Source organism: Peromyscus californicus, unplaced genomic scaffold (assembly GCF_007827085.1).
Source record: "Peromyscus californicus insignis strain IS unplaced genomic scaffold, ASM782708v3 Scaffold_4__1_contigs__length_199733344, whole genome shotgun sequence".
Classification (NCBI taxonomy): domain Eukaryota; kingdom Metazoa; phylum Chordata; class Mammalia; order Rodentia; family Cricetidae; genus Peromyscus; species Peromyscus californicus.
The window spans coordinates 64,275,585-64,294,786 of NW_026294562.1; the positions used below are offsets into that span (position 1 = coordinate 64,275,585).

Below are 19,202 nucleotides of genomic sequence, written 5' to 3' on the forward strand. Positions count from 1 at the left end.
TCTTGCAGTAGAGCAGCGGTGATGACCTACTTGCGACCTCATGAGTCTGTGCCCGTTAACATCCTCTTGTGGAAGGAGGGAAGAGGGTCACAAAACTCAAAAGGCCTTCCTGAGATCCACAGGTAGTCTTTAAACTCCCCAAGATTCCGATTGCCGTAAGAACCAATACGTTGGCTGGGAAACAGATAGAGGTGCAGCTGCCTGTGAGTCCCCCAGGGAACTTCCCAGAGGTGAGTCCCCCATGCTCTATAAGTAACCCTAATAAACTCACAGGATCACCAACCTGGACATGGATGGAACCCTTCCCTTGTTCTGTCACTGGCCTGTCTACCTTGGGTGAATAGATTTTTTTTTAACATCCCTCCAGAGGGGGAAACACACACACACACACACACACACACACACACACACACACACACACACACACACACACACAAAACCTTCCAGGTAGAGGCCCTGGATCTGCAGAGCCTCCATACTGAGCCCCTCCTCTGCACAGTCAGAAGCAGCACATAGGTCCCCACAACTACACCCCACACCCTGGCTGAGCCACCAGAGAGAATCTCCTTTTTCCAGAACAAGGTCTAGCAACGAGCTTCAGAGGCTCAGGGGGCAACCACACCAACACCTCCCAGTCCACCTGGAAGACCTGGAACCAGCCGGTCACCATAGGGTCAGGAGCAGGAGAAACTCTCTATGCTCCAGTGGCAGCTGCCATGAACGATACAAGTCTTCACCGCTCAGAACAGTAAAGCCCAGACAATCTGTTCCACCATTCACCTAGCAACCACCTCCATTTCAAGCTCCAATGGCAAAGAGGAAGGACAACAACATGTCAGCATATGTGAGGGGCATCCGTTATCCTCCCTCCCCCTGGCCTTGTCCAAGGTAGTGAAGAGCCCCAGCTTCATCCAGGGTGGACTCACAGAGATCTAAGCAGACTCAGATCCTATGTTTGTAGTGGGTGGTTGTTTGTGGCATGACCTGAAGCACCGCTCCTAGTGAGGCGGCAGGTAGCTGCAGGTACCTGGCCATGGGCATGGCCGCCAGGGACCCTTCAGACCTGGGATGCACATACGTGTGCTCTTTTCTCTTCTCTTCACTACCTCGTGGTCTTAGATGCTGGTGCGGATCAAGGCAGAGCTCTCCTGAGAACTGCATTGGAAGGTGCCCCACCCCTCCAGGATTCTGTGATCAACTCCTTTATTCTGGTTGTGAGTTAACCCCTGAATAAATTCCTTTGACCGTCAAAGACTCTGTGGGATTTATCCCATTATATGTTGTCTGGCATCTTATAGGAAGCATGTAGAATGGAGCTTTGCTAGTCACACCTGTGGGCTATGGGTGGGGCAGAAATCCTGTAATTCAGATGCCTGCCTTCAAGAGCAGTTCACAGAACAAATCTATTACCTCTCTGAACCAAGTCCACAACCTCCTGCCATAATACATATGGAGCAGATCGCAGATGCAAACAGGACCCAGTGCAGAAGAGCAGCGTGTGTGCGTATTAATCTGACACCAAGGGACCCAATGCAGACCTTGGGCATACCAAAGCTAGAAGGCACCAAGGGCATAGGTGACAGGGGACTCCATACAAGAGCATGCGGCATGAGCCCTGCTCACCTGAGACACCTGGCAGCCCAAACAGCAGCAGCAGGCAGAGTCTGGTCTGGGGCTTTATGTGTTGAATCTAAGGTAGAACTGCTTTGTTCTTTCAAAGCTTTCATGGCCCACTTGCCGTGACTGTGAGGACAGAGCGTGCAGGCAATGCAAAGAGGGCAGTTTCTATGCCTTTATACTCAGGAGCACACCCAAAGGCTTTCTGAGAATTCGCTTGAGCCCATGGCAGGGGCAGGAAGAGTCACACCTCCCACGACCTCCTAAGAGCCTGGTGTCCCTTCTCCAGCTGTGAGACCCACCCTGTGGGACTTCCCTCAATGTCAAGACTTTTATACATGTACATTTCGAAGACTTTTATCCACCTCCTGGACAACAGTTAAGCAGTAGGAGTTGTTAGGGATGCACCATAGCTACCATTTCCAGACACCTGGCTCTTGGGCACCTTCCTTATCCAAGCCTCACAGGCCAAGCTAGGGAAAAGGTCAAGATTTTTGGAAAGGCGGGATGCAACAAGGAAAGAGGATGTGCCCAAATCACACTACCCACTGGAAGTAAGGCAGGCTGTGCCCATGTTTTAGACTAGAGGGCCAGAATTTGAGCCGTGAGCACTGCGGTGGCTTGAAGGAGTTCCCCAAAGACCCAGTTTGAAAGTCTGGAAAGCGGTAGGACCTTTAAGAGGTAGGTCCTAGTGGAGGATGTGAGGTTAGAGGGTGTGCCTTGAAGGGGACACTGGGACTGCAGAGCCTTCCTGACCACCATTAGATGAGCAGCCTCCCATGCCTTGACATGCAGTGCCATCTCATCTATGCTGTGCAGTGTCATCTCATCTATGACATGCAGTGCCATCTCATCTACACCGTGCAGTGTCATCTCATCTATGATGTGCAGTGTCATCTCATCTATGACGTGCAGTGCCATCTCATCTACACTGTGCAGTGCCATCCCATCTATGACATGCAGTGCCATCTCATCTATGACGTGCAGTGCCATCTCATCTACACTGTGCAGTGCCATCTCAATGCCATCTCATCTATGCTGTGCAGTGCCATCTCATCTATGCTGTGCAGTGTCATGTCATCTATGACGTGCAGTGTCATGTCATCTATGCTGTGCAGTGCCATCTCATCTATGACGTGCAGTGCCATCTCATCTATGATGTGCAGTGCAGTGCCATCTCATCTATGCTGTGCAGTGCCATCTCAGTGCCATCTCATCTATGACGTGCAATGCCATCTCATCTATGATGTGCAGTGCCATCTCATCTATGCTGCTCAGTGCCATCTCATCTATGACGTGCAGTGCCATCTCATCTATGCTGCTCAGTGCCATCTCATCTATGACGTGCAGTGCAGTGCCATCTCATCTATGATGCGCAGTGCCATCTCAGTGCCATCTCATCTATGATGTGCAGTGCCATCAAAGGCCCAGTGATCCTGAAAGTTGGTCATAACCTCTACCATCATGACAAAATAAACCTTTCTTCTTTGTAAGCTGAATATCATAGGAACAGAAAAGTCACCCAAACACCCACACGTAATGACAAGTTGTAGCCAATGCTGTAAGCATAGACAGACAGACAGACAAGGACAGCACTAGTGCCCAGGTAGACCAGGGTCAACAACACTTTGAAAATTAATTTAAAATGACATTGTTCCCTGTCAAATTCCAGTGTATAGGTGGGGCTGAAATTTCTCCTCAGAGTCTTTGAACCAGATGAGGAAATTGGGGCTTGAGACCCACAGTTCTCATGGGGAGAATGCTAATTTATTAAGATGAAGGCACACAAACTTTGGTGTGACAGGAGTCAAAACCAGGACACCAGTGCTAAGCTCCTGTTGACAACGTTCTCAAGTTCAAACAAAAGGTTTAAGATGTCAGAAAGAAAGAAACAGGAAAGTCAGGCAGGCACATGACACACTCGAGCCAGCATTAACTAAAGCTGAGACTGGAGGTAACTTACATGCCCAGATCCTGCCACTGGTTCTGCTGCCATGTGGACCATGACAGTGCTTTGCCACAATGTCTCTTTCCCCCTTTGGTTCCATTGCCGCCACCAGGAGTTCTGGCAAAGCTGACTGGCATCCAGTACCCTCTAGTGCTGGGGGAGAAAGGCTGTGTTTTAATTCACTCACATCACTTCTCCAGTGCTGCTGATGTTCTGCACACAAGGCACCAAAGTACAACTTGGTGTGTGCTCTGTGCATCACTAGAGGGCATTTGTCATGGATACTGGGACAGCCCACTTCACACCTGCTCCAGACTCTCTGAGGCCATCTGTGAGAACTCTGAGACGAGTCTAGAGTCCTTTGGTGATGAACTAACTTCTCTGCCTACCAAGAACCAAAGGACTCTTGTGGAAATAGCTCACTGCCCACTTCCCAGACAAGAGCCCAACTTTCACAGCCATTGAAAGGCTCCTGGAGAGACAAGAGGGACAGCAAGAGTGCCAGTGGTCAGTCCTAGAACAGTTGGCTGGGAGGCAGGGATAGAAGGATCCCAAGGCTTGCTGGTCAGCCAGCCTAGTGAAATCAGTGAGCTCCAGATTTCGTGAGAGACCCTGCTTCCAAAAATAAGGTAAAGATGGACTTAGGAAGACATCGATATCAACCTCTGACTATACAAAACACACACACACACACACACACACACACACACACACACACACACACACAACCACACGCACATAACCACATACACACACATATAGCCACATATATACATATATATACACAAACATATAAACACATAAACACATACATACACACACATATGCACACACAACCACATACACACACACACATACACACACACACACACACACACACACACACACACACACACACACACACACACACCCCTACCCTATGGCCCAACAGTTCTACTCTGAGGAATTGCCCCAGAAATACTAAAGTGTCCACAGACTTGTACAAGAATGGTCATCCTGGAAGGTCATGCATGATTGGACTAACCAACTCCCTAAACCATACAAATAACTCCACAGTCTTAAGAAGTCTTCACAGATCTACACTTAAAGACAGAAAACACCAAACTGCCAAGCAAATGTGAGTGGAAAAGAAAAGGAACAGATCCCAGTCTGCATCGCTCCTGCTGTTCACCCACTCCAGCCTCAGGCCCTTATAGGAAGCAAAGGCAGGCCTGTAGAACTCATAAGAAACAGATGGGGAAGGAAGGTGTGCACAGTCCAGGTGAGGGAGAGCCACCAGCTAGAGGACACTGGGCAGTGAGAGCCACCAGCTAGAGGACACTGGGCAGTTGCTGGCCAGGTCACAGCAGGGATCTCAAAGAACCCAGAATGCCACCTCCTGGGAAAAGAGCAGACATGTGACTTAAAGAGAGGTTAAGGGTAGGGACGGGGATGTAGTTCAACAGCAGAGGGCTTGCCTAACTGTTTGAAGCCCTAGGTTCAATACTCAGAGCCACCCATAAAAATCTAAGGTCTGGGATCGTATCTCAGTGCTATAGCTCTTGCCTAACGAGGCAAGGACAGCTGGGCATAGTGTACACACTTGGAATCCTAGCCTGAGATGGCTGAGGTCAGAGAACAGGCCATCTCCAAGCCAGTCTGGGCTACACAGAGGGAAGAAGAGGAGGGGGAGGGGGATGATGGAGGAAAGGAGGGAGAAAAGGAGAAAGAGAAAGCTGTCATTCGAATGCCTGTATTCCACCGACCTGACTCAGTATGCCCAAAGAGCAATCCTGTACAGGAAATCCAAGTCCATAGAGAGAACTGGAGGGACTGAGAAACGAGACTTCGCACGAGGAAAACTGAACAAGGAATACACACTTGTCTCTAAAACCACTGGAGGCGGGAAAGCTGTCCACAGAGCAAAAGGCACCTTCCAAGACAGTCTGAGGGCATGAAAACAACAACAACACACACACACACACACACACACACACACACACACACACACACACACACACACGGTTCAAAAGCTAAAATGAGAAGGAGGGTCACACACTATAATCCCAGCACTCCGGAGGTGGAGGCAGGATGATCAGTAGTTTAAGGCCAACCTCAGCTACACAATGAGTTCAAGGCCGACTTGGACTACAGGATATCCTGTCATGAGGGTATAAAACAAGAAAAATGACAAATCCAAAATTGACAAAAAAAAAAAGAAAGAAAGAAAGAAAGAAAGAAAGAAAGAAAGAAAGAAAGAAAGAAAGAAAGAAAGAAATCAAAGAATTATTGAATGACTAGAAGAAAAATGCCTCTTTTGTTTGTTTGTTTGTTTGAGACAGGGTTTCTCTGTGTAGATCTGGCTGTCCTAGAACTCACTCCATAGACCAGGCTGGCCCCAAACTCACAGAGATCCACCTGCCTCTACCTCCCAAGTGCAGGGATAAGAAAAAAAATATCTTAAAAATGAGAAATTCATATTAAGATGCTCAAGGGAGAATAGACTCAAATGAAAATTTAATAAGAGACACTGATGATCAGTAAGGCAGGAAATCCAAGAAAATAAAATGATATAAAGAAAACATTAAAAGGGCCTGGCGTGGTGGCGTATGCTTTTAATTCCAGCACCCAGGAGGCAGAGGCAGGTGGATCTCAAAGTTTGAGACCAGCCTGGTCTACAGAGCTCATGTATTTAATCTTCAGCCACCTGAACAGACTGTGCAGAATCCGTAATGAGTTCAAGGCCAGTGTGGGCTACACAGTGAATTCCAAGCCAGCCTGGGCTACAGAGTAAGGAAAGGAAGAGAGGAGAGGAGACAGAGGCAAAGGCAGATATACAAATGGCTAGAGACCATTTAAAACTATAACCAGGAGAACTGGAGAATGTCTCAGCTGTTAAGAGCACTGGCTGCTCTTCCAGGGACATGTGTTATTACAGCACCCACACGGAGGTTCAAACCTTCTGTAACTCCAGTTCCAGGGGATCCAACGCCCTCTTCCGGCCTTCTTGGACACTGTACACCCACACACTGCACTGGCACATACACAGTCAAAAATGCTCATACACATAAAAAAATAATAAATAAATAAAGTTTAAAGCTATAACAAGGAAGTTTCCCATATAGATTAAAAAAAAAAAAAAACCTTGAATTTCAAAGGGCTCACCAGGCCCCTAGAAAACTAAATCCAGTATTGACTTCAGCACATATTAGTAAAACTACGAGACATCAGAGCTAAAGACAGACCTCCAAGGCTTTCAGGCACAAAGATCAATTAAGTTCCAGAAGCAAGAGCAAACAGGCGTCAAGCTCCGGATACAGAGCTGGGTGCAGTCAGTGCACACATGTCATCCCAGCTCTGCAGGAGGCCCAAGGCCAGCCTGAGCTGCAGAGCGAGAGCCTCTCCCCTGACCCAGTCTTGTGGAAAACTTGCAGGGGCCTTCCTGTCTCTGAAAGCTGAAGCTAGAGACGTTTATAGAGCTAAGTAAAGGCTGTTATCTCTGGAAGTTAGCCTTGGCATAAAGTAACTACCAGAGTCCTCTGCTGATTGAAATAAGTTCATCCCCAAGGAGTGGGAACCACCTGTCCTCACCGCAAAACTCCACTTAGTGGGTGTAAATGGGAAGAAGGGACTTGCAGCCTTGGGAGCGCAGAGCCCACAAGATGCAAGTGTGCAGTTTTGGAGTCAGAAGCAGGAAATGACTGCACAGGCTCCACATGCCATTTCCTGACATCGTGCAAGGGAAAGCTGCTACCTTACAGAGCACCTCACACAGGGCAGGGACATTGGTCCTGGGAACTGCAGGATGTCCAACATGTTGGTCCCAATGTCCCTGCTGAGGTGTTCTTGTCCCAGATCACATCCTCCTTCTGATCATGACACATCAGATAAACTCAAGTGACAAACATCTCCAAATACCACCAGTGGCCTCCCAAGCCTCGAGGCCATGGAAAACAGGAAGGCTGAGCCAGAGCACATACCACTGGTAGAACCTGAGACAGAGAATAAGGATAGGTTGATAGTCCATTTTTCACTTTTTTGTAAAACAGAGCCTCACTGTGTAGCCCTGACTGGAACTTATTAGGTAGACCAGGCTGACCTCAGACTACAGAAATCCCCCTGCCTCTGCCTCCTGAGTGCTAGTATTAAAGGGGAAGAAGAGGTATAAAGGGAGAGAAAGTAGGGAGAGGAAATGGTAACAGGATAAGGGTGACGTGAAATCAGGGGGAGGGGGAGAGGAAAGGGGGGAGGGGAGGAAACTGGGGAGGAAGGGACCAACAAAAGGAAGAGGGGACAGAGGAGGGAAGTTGGGGAGGGGATAAATGAGAATAAAACATGGTATCTGTGTCTGGAAATGACATAGTGAAACCCATTTCTTTGTATGCTAACCAAAACTTAATTATAATTTTAACATATGTATGAAGGCACCCTGGTATAACTCATTACTTTGTATGCTCATCTAAAACATTTAATTGAACAATAAATAATTAGGACCAGCAAGATGACTCAGTGGTGAAGGCATCTGCTACCAATCTGATGCCCGGAGTTCAAAGACGGGAACCCACGTGATGGAAGGAGAGAACTGACTCCTGCAAATTGTCCTTCCACCTACACACATGCACACATGCACACACACACACACACACACATCAATGTTTTTTTTTTTTTTAAAAAAAAAAAACTAAAACAGAATTGGGCAAAAATAAAACTTTGCCCCTTAATCCCAGCACTCAGGAGGCAGAGGCAGGCAGACCTCCATGAGTTCGAGGCCAGCCTAGTCTACAGAGTGAGATCCAAGACAGGCTCCAAAGATACACAGAGAAGCCCTGTCTCAAAAAACCAAAATAAAATAAAATAAAATTTTGCTTTTTAGAAAAAGAATATCAAACCAGGCATAGTGGTGTATGCCTTTAATCCCAGCACTCAGGATGCAGAGAAAGGTGGATCTCTGTGAGTTTGAGGCCAGCCTGGTTTATAGAATGAGTTCCAGGACAGCTAGGGCAGAAGAAGAGGAGGAGAAAAGAGAAGGAATATCAGGAACGCACTTTTTTATGAGGGCCCCAGACTGGCAGGTGAACGGATGAAAGAGAGATGTAACCAGACAACGGAACGCTACTCAGCAATGATGAAAGAATTATTGACATGGATGAAAGTGGGTCAACCCAGAAACAGCACTCATGGAAGAACCCAGACACAAAGGCACAGCCCGGTGGGCCTGTTCCTGTGAAGTGCAGGGGCTGAGCTAATGTGCCAAGGAAACAGAGCTACCTCTTCCTGTCGGGGCAGTAGGGCTGGGGGGGTGGGCCTTGGCATGGGGGATTCCCCTGTGTGTGCCAGGGCTGGATATGTGTCCTCATATCTGTGCAACCCCAAGAGAAAAGGTGCTTACCACCAAGAGATGCCACTGTGTACATTTATCCCCTCCCCCCCGCAAAAAAAATCTAAACATAAAGCTTAGTTTAGTAAATCACTACAAATGAATGCCTTAATTTGTCGTCGACTTTGCCCACTACACTTCAGGCTTCTCTAACAGTTGGGAGATATGGGGGATCTGTACTCCACCTGTGGCCTTCCTTAAATGCACCCAGGAGGTAGAGAAGAGAGTCAAGCATGGATCTTCTCAAAAAAGCTTAAAATCTACTGGGAGAAGCAGATGGGGCCCCCCCAAAGACGTCAAGAGGAAGAAAGACACCAGCATAGAGATGGCAGCAAGCACAAGGGTGGATGCTTGCTGTCAGTAACCACCACAGACATGCCAATCCAAACCACAGTAAGATGCCACCTCGCAGCCGCAGGAAGGTGAGTGCCTACAGCATGAACAGAAAGCAAGTGCTGCACAGAAATTGCGACCTTTTATACCACTGGTGGGAATGGAAACTGAGGCTGGCCCCATGGAAACATCATGGTAGCACCTCAAACAGAATGTCATATGATCTGGGGCTCTGCTCCGGGTGGAGGCAGTGCTTTGGGGGTTTGTTTTTTTATTTGTTTTTTGTTTTGTAATGTGTATTTATTTATTTGTTTGTTTGTTTTTTGGAAAGGGTCTCAGCCAGGGGGTGGGGATGCACAGCTTTAATTCCAGTACTTAGGAGGCAGAGGCAAGTGGATCTCGGAATTTGAGGCCAGCCTGGTCTACAAAGTAAGTTCCAGGATAGCCAGGCCTACACAGAGAGAACTTGTCTTGAAAAACAAAACAAAACAAAAACAAAAAAAAAACCAAACAAGAGTCGGGCGGTGGTGGCGCACGCCTTTAATCCCAGCACTCGGGAGGCAGAGGCAGGAAAATCTCTGTGAGTTCAAGGCCAGCCTGGACTACAGAGTGAGTTCCAGGAAAGGCGCAAAGCTACACAGAGAAACCCTGTCTCGAAAAACCAAAAAAAAAAAAAAAAAACCAAACAAACAAACAAAAAGAAGGTCTCAGGGATAAGCATGGCGCACACCTTTAATCTCAGCACTTGGGAAGCAGAGGCAGGTAGATCTCCGTGAGCTTGAGGTCAACCAGGGCTACATAGTGATACCCTATTTCAAAATAAATAAATAAAGAGTGGCTCGGGCATCCACACAGCTATGTTCACACAGCCATGTCCACAGAGGCACTGTACACAAGGTAAAAATGTGGACAACACACACATACACTGAAGGATAAACGCAAACAGTTAATGGTCCTCCCCAGCCTTAAGAAGGAAGGAAGGAAGGCGAGATGGCTTATCAGTTAAGAGCACTTGTTGCTCTTCCAAAGGATATTAGTTCAATTCCCAGCACCCATGTCAGGCAGCTAACCACTGCCTGCAACTCCAGCTCGAGGGAACCTGAGGCCATCCCTCTTCTAGCCTGTTGACACCAGAGACATACACACATGAATTTAAAAAAATCAATTAAAAAGAAGAGGACAGAAGGGGATGCCAGCACCCTTAGAACGCAGACGGACATCACCGTGCAGCATGGGTGAGACTTGAAGAAATGACGCTTGGTGAGATAAGTCAGTCACAACCGAAGACCCACACTGTGATTTCACTTCTGGTTCCCCAGAACAGTCAGATCAGAAACGGGGACAGAGGAGTTCCGTGGAGAGTTGGCATCTAAGGGGGATGAAGTTTGGGAGTTTTTAAAAAGATTTTTATTACTTTTGAATTTATATGTCTGTGTGTCTACATGTGCAGGTTTCTACAGAAGCCAGAAGAGCATGTCAGATCTCCTGGAGCTGGAGTTACAGGCACTCATGAGATGCCCAACATGGGTGCGGGAACTGAACTCAGGTCCTCTTGAGAGAAAAGAGGCTTATCCTGTCAGAGGTAGCCAGCCTGCCAAGGGTCAGTATCCCACAAGTCTCCCCCATCTTTAATCTCTCCCACCTGTTAAAGTTGCTGTTTACACACAGGCCCCTGTGGACAGTCAGCACCTGCCTTAGAGTAAAGACCCAGGGTTCCTCCTACCCTGGTGTGCTTACTAACTCTGTTTGGATCATGGCACACCCTTTCATGAAAAAGAAATAGTTTTTTATATTAAAAAAAAAAAACCTGGGGTTGGGGATTTATCTCAGTGGTAGAGCGCTTGCCTAGCAAGCTCAAGGTCCTGGGTTCGGTCCTCAGCTCCAGAAAAAAAAAAATTCCTTTGTGTGACACCAAGATTATTCTTTGTTTCTAACACTTGGAAGAGCAGAAAGGGCTCTTAACTGTTGAGCTGTTCCTCCAGCCCCTAAAGTTTCGGTTTTGCAAGATGAAAACAGAGCTGGAGGTAGGTGACAGCCATGATGGCTTTGCAAAAGTACACATGTACTTAATGCCACAGAACCATGTACTGCTCAAGACAAGAGATTCAGGTGTCCAATTTTATAACGTGTATATGTTGCCACAGTTAAAACACACACAGCCTACAAAGTCACCCCCATCCCTCTTTAAGCCTGTCATGTAATGGAATCCCTAGGGACAGTGGGAGACAGCAGCTTTCTCTGGTACCTCCAGAAAGGCCTCCACTGACCTTTCCCCTGGGTAGCCCTACCTGGCCTGTCTCCACCCTGAGACAGAGTCAGGGTTCATGCTGGGCATGTACACAGAAGGAGAAGATCTTGAATCTCAGTTCCTGGCTTACTTCCAAAACGTTCTTCTCCTCCTGAGATTTTAATTCATATACTATGGGGGTAGGGAGACAGGCAGAAGAGCATAGCCTTGGAGCCCAGGGAAGCGCACACAGGCTCCCAAGCCCTGGCTCCAGAAGGTTCCTCTCTCCAGAATTTCAGCTGAGCTGGTGGTGGCTGGAAGGTCCCCTAACTCAGGCTTCCTGGTGATTCTTTGACATTCCACTGTGAACTGCTGAGGACACCGACTTCACCAATGCCCGCTGGAAGTTGCAAAAACCATGCACCTGCCAACCTCCTATCCAAGGTGAACACTGGGGCAACACAATCCTGCTCTGCATGTCTCCACTCTAAAAGACACAACCTAGAACCTAGGATGGCCTGAGTGTAGTCGGAGCATGTGTGTGTAACAAAACTGGATACAATACAAAGGCCATAAAACATCAGCAGAGGGGAACAGCCAAGTTAGAAAGCAAGCAGTCGCTGGGCGGTGGTGGCACATGCCTTTAATCCCAGAACTCGGGAGGCAGAGGCAGGCGGATCTCTGTGAGTTCGAGGCCAGCCTGGTCTACAGAGCGAGATCCAGGAAAGGCACAAAGCTATACAGAGAAACTCTGTCTCAAAAAAAAAAAAAAGAAAGAAAGAAAGAAAGAAAGAAAGAAAACAAGCAGTCAAAAAGTTAGATGTGGTGTTGTACACCTATGATCCCCACACACAAGAGGCTAGGACAGGAGATTTGCCATAAGTTTGAGGCCAAGCTGGGCTACAATAGCCAGTTCAACCCAAGCCAGCCTAGGTTACACAACGAGACACTGCCTCAAAACAACTAAAGAAAAAAAGGAATAAAAAAGGAAAAGTAGGAAAAGAAAAAGAGGTCTGAGAGATAGTTCAATAGGTCTTAACCACTCTATGAAAGTATAAAAACCTGTGTTAGAATCCCCAGAACCCACGTGGAAAAGCCAGGTGTGGGTCGTGTGTCTGTGATCCTAGTGCCTCTACTGTGAGATGGGAGGTAGAGACAGAAGATTCCAGAGGCTCTGGAGACAGCTAACCTAACATGTGCAGTGGCAAAGAACAAGAGACCCTGTCTCAAGATGGAAGTTGAGGATCAATGTTGACTTCTAACCTCCATATATGTGTGATATGATGTGTGCATCCATCATGACTGTGCTCACGTGCGCTCATGTGCACACACACACACACACACACACACACACACACACACACACCACGTACATACACAAAAGAGAAAAGAAGAAAGAATGGGAGAGAGAAAGAAAGCAAATAAGCCAGTAGGAAGGGATGTTTCATGGTGCTGTTTGGTGCCGACTCAAGTGGATTTCTGGGCGCACAGTCCACTGCTTATGTCTGCTGTCTGAAGAGTGATTGGGGTGGCCTGTTTTTCTGCGACATGGAATCAGAGCTGCAGAGGAATCCAAAGCATGAAAGCATAGCTGTAAGGTCAGCAAGGCCCCAGTGGTAAAAATGCTCCATGCTGGACCTGCCCTCTGATTCTCCAGTCCCAGGAGGGACAAGAAACACTAGGTAATCCCAGCTGGCTTACTACACAGGGGAGTGAAGAAAGAGATATACAACATGAAAAGGGCGCCAGGGCCTCAGCAGGGCAGACCAGGTTTCCTAAAAGGTGATGATCCGTGTGGACACCACAATAGACCTTGCCCTTGAGTTCCGCCTACTGCCAGGGACAGTCTAAGCCCCTCTGCAGCTCAGCTGTTCCCTTTGCTGTGCCAGCCATACCAGGCAAAGACTTCTATTCCTAAACTCTCTATTCCTAGACAACCATCAACCGTAGAGTATACCTACAGGGTGTGAGGAGACCTGGTGGATATAGTAGTTTTACTGGCCTAGAACAGCCAGTGTGGACTGCACCCTAACCAAGCCTCCTATATACTTAACACTCAAAGGAAACACCCAACTGGGCTGTGAACACTGCTAGCAGCATGCTCTTCCCAGCTCCAGGCTGTGGCACCTGTCCCCAAGCTGGGACAGCAGCTCCGGGAACACAGCCCTCGGTGCTGCCTCTTCCCCAGCACCATTCCTCGCTCCCACACACAACCACACCAGGACAAGGCAGGCCCAGTGGAGCACACATGGCCCTCCTGAGGCCACTTCCCTCCCAGCCAACTCCTGACTCCCTAAAACACACTCATGATATTGTAATGACCCATAGCAAATCCACATGAAGTTGGCTAAGAGCACTCATCAAGAAGGGATTGAAAAATATGGGGTACACATGGTGAGATACTGGCTTTGACAAAGACGGATTTGCACCATGTACAGGAGCATGGCTGAACATGCTGCTTAAGGATATTATGGAAAGTCAAGCAAGCCAATTACAGACAGAAAAGGGACACATGGCTCTACTTGTGAGGTATCCACCACGGTCAAGCCAGACATTCATAAGATTGCAATGGTGGGCAGTAGGAGCAGACACATGCTCTAGATATCTACTATAGGACGCTGTGCTTACAGCTGATAATTGGCCATGATTGACACCAGGCGTGTTATGAACTTTATGTGTGACTTTTCTCGTTGCTGCCACCTAATACTAGGTCAAGGGGAACTTAGAGGAGGAGTGGGGTTTTTTTGTAGTTCAGTTTCACAGCAGGGGGCTCGGTGGCTGGGTCTCTGAAGACAAGATGTTCACACACGAGCCTGTGGGAGACATTTCACACCGAAACCATTATGCTTAGAATCTGTTAAGAGGATAGACATCCTGAAAAGTGCTCTCACCTGCCATAATAAAGCCAAAAATAGAAGGGAGGTGGGGAAAGAGCCCATCTGGATGTTCTGACGGAGAAGGCCACATTGTTCTCACTAGAGACCTAGGCAAGGAGATGGTGAAGGATTCACGTGCAACCTCCGCCCTAAGAGAATCAGGAGGATACCTGCACTGCTGCTTATGACAGGGTTCCTCTTTCTTTTCTTTCCATTTCTCATAATAATAACTTTTATTGAATTCAGTATTGAGACAAGGTCATATTCTGTAGCCCAGGTTGGTGGAGAACACACTCTATAGCCCAGCCAGAGCTCAAAGCAATCCTCCTGCCTCAGCCTCCAGAGTACTGGGATTATAGGTATGAGCCACCACGCCCAGCAAAATTTTTTTAATTATGATAACATTTTCCACTCTACCGGACTGTGAAATTATAATGAACACAAACTTCAGTACCCAAACTCCAGACCTTGAACTGGCTGACTGACTGCTATCAGCTGCCATTGTGGGTGGCAGATTCTTCCAGGGTGAGAAATGAGAGAGGCAAGGAAGCAAGGACCCCTAGTGAGAGGTTCTTGGGGCCATCAGGACTCAGCCTACATCCGTCTTTTCCTCTCCAAATCACAAGTGTACTTAGTATGTGAACTAGCTGTGGTGGCTCGCACATGGCTGACTCTTATAAACTAGGATCAAACCAGTTTGTATGGCACTTCCTTACAGCCATGGAACCTGGCTCTGCCAGGGCAGCCCCTGGGCAGGGGGACACAGGCTCACAGACACAGAAACCACATGGAACCACATGGGCTTGGCCAGTGCTCTTCTTGCAGAAAACACTCCAATGTCTACGCTTTTCTGTGCCTCAAAGCTTAGTTACAAGAAGGTAAACCAGGTTCCTCCTCCCCCAGTGTAGAGTGAAGTACTGCCGGTGAATGCTATAAGGGTATAAATTCACAACCACACATTTGTTTTCTGAGAGAAGAGGGTCAAGACAGCCTTGTGCCCTGCTTTTTTAATTCTGCACCTTGGTAGAAAGAAGGCCCCGGCCTTCTTCGCTCCACCCACACCACAAGCCGGAGGCACTCCCTCCCGCAACTCTGCTCTCTAGTTTGGGACCCAAAACCATGGATCTGAACCATTTCTGGTGTCCTGCTGTTCTGCCAGTGAGCACCCAGATCTGTGAGTCACCGCCGGCTTCACCACCAGCTTCCTATATTTACAGGCAGCCTGCAAAAGGGGGCTTTGAGCGTTTCACCACCTTGTGGAGAAAGCCTGAATCTAGCCAGGAAGCAGAAGGTTTTGTTTTTTGTTTTTTTAAATCTTAACTGTTTTTTTAAACAGGCGAGTCAACGGACAGGCAGATCTTTTTCCTCGGTAAACTGGCCAGGCCAGTGTCCTCTCACCAACTCCCAAACGCAAGCAAACAGTAATTCGGTGGCCTCCGCATGTTCTCAGCATCCCACTGCTGTATGTCCATCCCGGAAAGGGGGACCTGGGAATATTTTAAGCCACCTGCCCCAAAATAAAAATCTAAAAAGGCCCCGGCGGCACCATCTCCGTGGAGGTACTGTAGAGACAAGTCGCGAATCCCTGGCGGTGGCGCACCTGCGCGTCCACACCCAGCGCAGCGTCACCCGCGGCTCCCTAGGCCTGCGCAAGGCTGGCCCTGCTCCCGCACACCGCGGGAAACCGGGGCGGTGAAATAAATGGCCACTGGAGCGCGAGAAATCTCCTAGAGAGGCAAAGAAGACCCCCAACCCAGGCAAGGCCTCCGGACCCCTGATCACGGGGGTTGGGAGGGAGAGGTCGAGCAAGCCCCGCCACCCTGCTCCATCCCGGTGCCATCCTGCTCCATCCCGGTGCCACCCCGAGAGTCGCCACCCTGCGCCATCCCATCCACCCTGGGTGTCGTCACCCTTCTCTATTCCGGTGCCATCTCCGCCACTCTGGGCGTCACCACTTCGCTCCATCCCGGTGTCATCCCCGGCACCCCGCGCCACCTCCAGCCCGCGTCCGCCGGCCCTAGATACTCGCTGCCAGGTGCCGAGCGGAGCGTAAAGGGCCCTGATGAGCGCGCCCCTCGTCCCCTCCCCGGTCAGCTGTGGGGTGCGTGGGATCCCAAGGACCGCGACACTGCTCACCAAGGTTCCCCACGATCAGGCTTCGGGCGGCGGCGTCCGACGGCCCGGCTCAACCATCGCAGTGTCGCTGCGGCGGGCGGGGGCCGCGCGTCACCGCGGGCAGCGCCCCGAACCCCGGCCCGCCCCTGCGGGCGCTCCAGCCGGCGCCGGCCCAGTGTCGCCCGCCCCCTGGCTTCCCCAGATCGCTTCGCTTATTCGTAAGAAACAAGTCTCAGGTCCGTTAAAGTGAGAAACGACATTGTGGAAAATGACCCTGGGGCTGCAGAGGACCCTGCTGCGCCAGGCGGGGTTCTAAAAGCCAGCCAGCTCAAATATGCCTGCGGGTCGCCGAGGGCCACGCGCGTGTGAGGGACTATCCGTGGTAGGAATCACTCACCCTCATTGCGTGCTGGATGTGAGCAGCCATGAGCAGCGCCCGCGAGTTGCACGTGGGTGTTCCAACCCTTAACCCTTGGCTTCCCGGCTCCAAGAGCGGCTTTCCAAGGCTCCGTGGGGAGAGAAACGCTTTCAGGCTTCAGCAAGCAATTGTTATTCCTATCCCAACACTCACTCACAGCTCTGCCCTCCCGCTTCTCTCTGCCCCCTGCCCCTTCTTATACTGGAGATGGAACCTAGGGCCAAGTGCTTTGCCAATAAGCTGTATCTCAGCACTGTGTTGCCTCACTGTTTTGTTTTGTCCTGTGACAGGGAGTCCTAGGGTCCTTGATGAAAAGCAACTTAGGGAACCAATAAGTTATTTCAGCTTGCAATTCCAGTCTATCATTTTGGGAAGCGCAAGGCAGGAACTTCGAACAGCTAGTTACATCATATCTGCAGTCAAGAACTGAGAGGAAGGAATGCTTGCTTGCTGGCTTGCTGGCTTGCTGGCTTGCTGGCTTGCTGGCTTGCTTGTGTTCAGCTCCATTTCTTCACTTTTATACAGTTGGGGGATGGGGGTGCTGCACAGGAATGGTACCACCCACAGGGAACTGGGTCTTCGCACATCAATTAATTAAGACGATTCCTTGCAGAAATGCCCACAGGTCAGACCAGTGTAAACAAACTCTCATGGAGACTCTCTTCCCAGGTAACTCCATCTAGCTTGTGCCAAGTTGACAATTAAATCACATCCAGGGATTGTGGTATACACCTTTCATTCCCAGCAACTGGGAGGCTGAGGCAGACAGAAATCTCTGCGCCTGGTCTATATACTACAGAGTGAGTTCCAGGGGGAGCCAGGGCTACATAATGAGACACTGTTTCTAAATTAATATAGAATAACCTAACCATAGCACAGCCTCCTTGGGTGTCCTGGAACTTACAATATTGACCAGACTGGCCTCATCTTACATTGAGCCCCTGCATCTGCCCCCGGAGTGCTGGGATTACAGGCACGGTGACAACTGGCCCTTTTTTTTTTAAAGATTTATTTATTTATTATGAATACAGTGTTCTGTTTGTATGTATGTCTGCACACCAGAAGAGGGCACCAGATCTCATTATAGATGGTTGTGAGCCACCATGTGGTTGCTGGGAATTGAACTCAGGACCTCTGGAAGAACAATCTCTTAACCTCTGAGCCATCCATCTCTCCAGCCCGGCCTTTTTTTTTTTTATTCTGTGACAGGTCTCACTATCTTCCTCTGGCTATGTAGCCAGGCGGCTCTTGAACTTGCAATATTCTTGCCTCAGCCTTCTAAGTAGCTCAGATTACAGGTCTGTACCTCCATGTTTGTTTTCTTTCCCACTTCTAAATGTGGCCAGGTGTGGTGGCATAATCCCAGTTTGGGTCAGGAGGATTGTCAGAGGTCAACCTGGGCAACATAGTAAGTATCAGACCAGCAGCCGGGCGGTGGTGGCACATGCCTTTAATCCCAGCACTCGGGAGGCAGAGGCAGGCGGATCTCTGTGAGTTTGAGGCCAGCCTGGGCTACAAAGCGAGTTCCAGGAAAGGCGCAAAGTTACACAGAGAAACCCTGTCTCAAAACAAAACAAAACAAAACAAAACAACAACAGACCAGCATGGGCTACAGAATAAGATTCTGTCTCAAAACAGAATATAAATATATATAAATATTCTCGTTGGGCCTTCACCCGACAGAGTGAGTTCTGAGCTGCTGACGGATTGGATAACAGGATAAATCCAGGGAGGGTGAACTCTGGAGTGAAGAGTTTCATTCAGGTAGACCATGATCTAGCAGAACACATGCAACACACACACACACACACACACACACACACACACACACACTGCCAAGGCTCTAAGTCTGCAGAGCACAGAGTGCTGGGCCCTGGAAGCAGATGCTTTTGCAAGTAGGACCCTCAGAAGCAGTGCTGAGGGTCACCTCTCCCAAAGCTCCTGCAGTCTCCCATCCTGGCGGCAGGAAACAAGAACCGCTTACTAAGGATTGCAGGAAATTGTATCTGATAGCACGGGGTTCTGCCCTGCAAGGCCTGCTCTCCAGCTGTGGCCAATGGATTCCTTAAAGAAGCTGTTCCAAGGTTCTGAGATTACAGCTACATGGGAAGAAATGTAAGTACCATGAGGAGCCAGGTGTGGTGGCTTTGCCTGTAATCTCAGCACTCAGGAGCTAAAATGGAAGGATTTCAAGTTCAAGGCCAGCCTGCGAGATACAAGACTCTCTATTAAAGAGAAAAATAAACAAGCTAACAAAAAGAATTGTAAGTCCCATGAACAGCAGAGCGCCTAGATTCTTTGGGGTTTTTTTT

At 48.9% G+C, this 19,202-nt stretch overlaps 1 protein-coding gene across 30 annotated transcripts in view; it reads right to left on the reverse strand.

Annotated features, from left to right (window-relative positions):
• Jakmip3 (Janus kinase and microtubule interacting protein 3) overlaps positions 1-17,919 on the reverse strand; it is a 130,178-nt gene extending 112,259 nt beyond the window's left edge. For 11 of the 30 annotated variants that reach the window (XM_052713920.1, XM_052713917.1, XM_052713915.1 and 8 more), the window contains exon 1: positions 16,494-16,855. The gene's annotated coding sequence lies outside the window, so the exon portion shown is untranslated. The other 19 variants (XM_052713906.1, XM_052713903.1, XM_052713901.1 and 16 more) reach the window with 7 other exon arrangements.
• Between the last annotated feature and the right edge of the window lie 1,283 nt (positions 17,920-19,202).